The sequence below is a fragment of the Triticum dicoccoides genome, chromosome 1A (assembly GCF_002162155.2).
Source record: "Triticum dicoccoides isolate Atlit2015 ecotype Zavitan chromosome 1A, WEW_v2.0, whole genome shotgun sequence".
NCBI lineage: Eukaryota > Viridiplantae > Streptophyta > Magnoliopsida > Poales > Poaceae > Triticum > Triticum dicoccoides.
In genome coordinates, this window is record NC_041380.1 from 381,295,075 (window position 1) to 381,299,494 (window position 4,420).

At 39.1% G+C, this 4,420-nt stretch overlaps 1 long non-coding RNA gene across 1 annotated transcript; it reads right to left on the minus strand.

The window, feature by feature from the left end:
• Positions 1–1,140: 1,140 nt before the first annotated feature.
• LOC119292151 lies at positions 1,141–4,154 on the minus strand. The gene is made up of 3 exons (XR_005142916.1): positions 4,066–4,154; positions 3,908–3,970; positions 1,141–3,686 (listed from the first exon to the last, which is right to left on the minus strand). It is a non-coding gene; the product is annotated as an uncharacterized LOC119292151 (long non-coding RNA).
• Positions 4,155–4,420: the final 266 nt, after the last annotated feature.

The window sequence follows — 4,420 nt, forward strand, 5'->3', positions numbered from 1 at the left end:
GCTCCATAGGCGGAGGCGGGTTGAGACACTCGGTGTGAACGGCCGCAAGGGTGCTATGCTGATCATGGAGTCCGAGAAGGCCATCGTCGAAAGGCCGCCAGCTCAGCCTTTTAGCTTATATTTTATTATAACTAGTTAACCCGTTGCGCCAAATGGCGTAGAGACCCACTAAAGACATGTTGTCGATGAAAATAGTTTTATTTTGCGAGGACAAATTCAATATTGGTAGTAGAAAGCCCATGTGTTAAATCATGCTATATTGAAAATATGTTTATCATGCCGAGAAATATGAGGTTGAAAAAAGAATCATATTTGTGTAACGTGTATAGACCAGTTAAGGAAACATTTTTTAGTTGAAAATATGATTAGCATGCTGACACATTAACTCAGGTCTATTCTTGTTTATTCATTGTTTCTATTGTTGGTTTTGTTTAGTAATAATGCTAAAAATAACATTACTTGTTGCATGGCGCAAGGTCCCATTTCAAACCAAGAGTCATTTGAAAAAAATGCTTGACAATTTGAAAATAATAAGGATCCCCTTAATAATAAAATTTGAAAGAAAAAATGAGACCAACCCAAGGGCTAACCCTCATTGGCATTTTTTTATAGGAGAAACTCCGCAAGCACCACGCGTCCAAGTCAGGACTTGAACTCGGGTGGGCTGGCAGCAACTTCAGCTGCCCAGCCAACGGTTCGATACGTCATCCTCAAAATTTGAAAGGAACATAGCCTCAAACTATGTGATCAAGTTTTCAAAATGCGGGCATTCTCTACAATTTTGCTACATTTGCTGGAACTTAGGAATCCAAGTCACGCTTTGTCTCTCCCCTCTCACTTGTCTAGAACCATAGCATTTTATCCTACACATCCCCTTTATAGGTCTGATGCACTGTAATTCCTTCATTTTTTAAAGTAGATGAACAAACAATGCCTTGCACAGCGTTTGTCATCTCTCAGCGATTGAGCCACTCTCTATAGCCATCTCTTCTTTTTTGAAGGGAACTGGTCAAACAATTTTTATGACAAGTTTTTCTACTGTAATAGAGGTGCAAACATGAAAGAAGAAATCAAGTGAATAAACAAGGACATTGCCGCAATGGATGGGTAAACCAAGATTGAAAAATACCACACCAGCAACAAAAGTTTATGACAGATATGGAAGTGACAATAAACAACAAGTTTTCCAATATTTACAATGAACATGCGGATTTGGCTTCTTGCTCTAAAATATAAACATCTAGAGCACTTACTTGGTGACAATCCCACCAATTCAACGAGAATGGAAATATTTTCTACCCTTCACTCCTTTGCGGCTTGTAGAATCAAAGGAGAAAAGTAAACACTTAACAACAGTTCTTGCATGAATGAGTCACCTGCGGCACTGGATTCTCATGTAAGTGGTTGAAAGGATTAGCAAGCTTTCTCCCGGGCGCCACACACAACTTGAATATCCTAGATGTGTTTTCCAAGTTGTAGAATCCACATCAACCATCAAGTAATCATGTGAGTCTAATATACATAAACTGTAGGCAAAATTCAGCAGCAAAGGTAACATGCTTAGTGAGAAACTGGATAACAAAAGGAATACTTTCAACCAAGTCCAGAGGAACGCATAGAATGCCCGGGAACTTTTCACTAAAGTAACAATGCAATTATTCATAGCAGGTTTGTTCTAGAACCTAGCTATTGTTTAAGCAATTGTGGAGCCAAATTTATACAAAAAAGAGAGATACTCCTAAACTTTCCTAAAATTTAACCGGATTTCATATGATAACCTAGAGGTCGTCTAAAAGCTCCCCTTATTTTTTACCATGTTGTAGAATGTACGTCCATTAAAACTACAAGATTAGCAATTCTTTTGGTCCTGAGCACATAAAGATGGCAAATAAACACACTGAAATAAGACAAAAGCAATTTGGCATAAGGTTAAAGCTGTGGAAATATCCAATGTTGCATCAAAATTGCATTGGAGTATCTCAAAGAATAAAAATGAGTAGAAGTACTAAACCTTAATATCAGCTGTCATGGTGACCTTCTTATAACTTCAAAGCCGATGAAAATAAATTGCATTGGAGGAGTATCTTAAAGAATAAAAATGAGTAGAACTACTAAACCTTAATATCAATTGTCAAGGTGACCTTCTTATAACTTCAAAACCGATGAAAGTAAATATATTACCATCCATAAGTAAACAATCATCGATTTTGTTATTATGCAACTCAAACCTAAATAAAAACTATAAATGTGGTTTCAAAACCGTCTGAATCCTGAACATGACAAGAATCAAAATTACCAAGGCCGAAAAGCCTCGGTTTTACATTTCCAAAGTCACGCAATAACAGACCAAGATATACATTGAGCAAAGCAAGTAACAAGAAAAGAAGAAATTCATTGATGCAATTCTATCAAGCATCAAGGTCACAGTGTCAATTAGTGTCCGTAATCAACAAATCAATATTTGAAACAATAAATTCACTCATGCTTTGTATAGAAGTTGGAAGTCCCTAATAAGAAGCCTCTGAAATACCATCTGGAAAATAAATGGCAAAAAAATGATGAATCTAGACAACATTGAAGTGCCAGTAGAGTCAATCAATGTTGTCAACCCATTCTTATAGCTGGGTTTTTAATCTAGACGAACAACCAACTGTTTAGGTACGCTATTCTGACAAAAATTCGAGATCGTGCATACTGGCAGTCATCCAGACGAAAATAAGTGTTGTCACAGTTCAGTTTCCTAATATGTGTACTTTCTTGTTCCCATTGATCTAGATGAGACACTCAAGATGGCCTACATACTGGCAGCCATATCTAATTCAACATCATGCATCATAATCCATTGGATTGACAAGTCCTTCAAAAATTTCATAGAGGAAGACAAGAAAATAAAATCAACAATAAGCCACCTAAAGAAGCTAACTGGCGTATGTTAATTTTACAAATAGTAAAACATAAGCATTACCATTCCTTTCAGCATAGGAAATGAAAAATAGATATTTATTTACAACAATTAAAAATCATTGGAGCAGAGCACACTGCATAAGCTTGCAGAGTTGCAGAGTTAGAGAGAGAGGGAGAGAGGAGTGAAGAAGGATTTGGTGAAACTCACCTTGACGTGTTGACATCAGCTATAACAGTTTTGTTCCTATCAAGAATGAACTCTACAAATAATTAGTGACATATTTTGTATATACTGCTGCCATCTCCTAAATAGAAAGGTATAAGGGTTAGCTTAGGTGTCCCAACGCAAATAACTTGAATTTATCTAGAATAATCCATGTAAAACTAAATCTTGCCCAGGGAACCATGGCAACTGAATCTCTTAACAGGCATACTCTTGAACAGCAACAGAAAATACATGAAATTTCCATATCACGGCAGCTATTTAATTAAACTATTTATATCATACTCGTCAATCTCTAGTATAATAAGTGTTGCTTATGAAATATTGCTAGCTTGATGGGCTATTGTTAGAAAGATAGCTAAATATATTCAAACAATCAGTAGGCTAAGATAACATGATAGTACATACAGAAACAACCAGTAGGATAGCCAACATGATAGTACATAAAGAAAGCAGAATAGGAAGGTAGACAGAGGGGAGATCAGCAAACCTTGATGAGTAAAACAGAGACGAAGCAATGAGCAGAACATGGACGCAACAACGGGTGAGATCGTACAACCTACGAAATATAGAAAAGAACCAGTCAGAAAACAACCACGGCATGCAAAGATGCAAATGCAAGCAAGAAACACTCGCGGTTGAGAAAAGGAAAAGAACAGCCTATTTACCAGGGCTAGGAAGGAAGAAAACGAAGAAAACAGACTAAACCGAAGAACAAATGTTAGCACAAACGCATTTCATCGAAAAGGTTATAGGCGAGCAGAAGTGGCGTGCACAAACCTGAACGCGAAGGACAGAAAGACACACGCGTCGACGTAGGCGACAACGGCAAGTCGAAACAAACTGCACATGGGCAAAACGAGCCCAAATATGCGAGATTAGTAGGCGAAGCAAAGAGAGAGGTGAGGTGAAAACACAAGAAGACGAGCAGGACGAACCTGAACCAGCATCGCCCATCGAGCAAACAAGGGTCATCACAATAGATCGCAGCAGAGTACAGTCGAAGGAAGCGAGACGAGCCGACGAGAGTCCAAGCTTAAACAAGCTAGCAACATATCAATTGTGAACTAATGATGGGAAATTCAAGCGGAGGCTAGCTTCATTTGTGTCTATATATACCTGGACGTCGAACTCGACCATGGCGACGGCCGCGTGGTCGGCGGCGCGGCCAAAGGAGAGCAGTGTGTTCTCCCGCTCGCTCGCGGCCCCGATTTGCCCCCCGGCGGCACCCCCACCGTGTTCATCCTCATCCTGCGGTGGCCCCCACCAAGGCCACCACCATCCACTACTCCG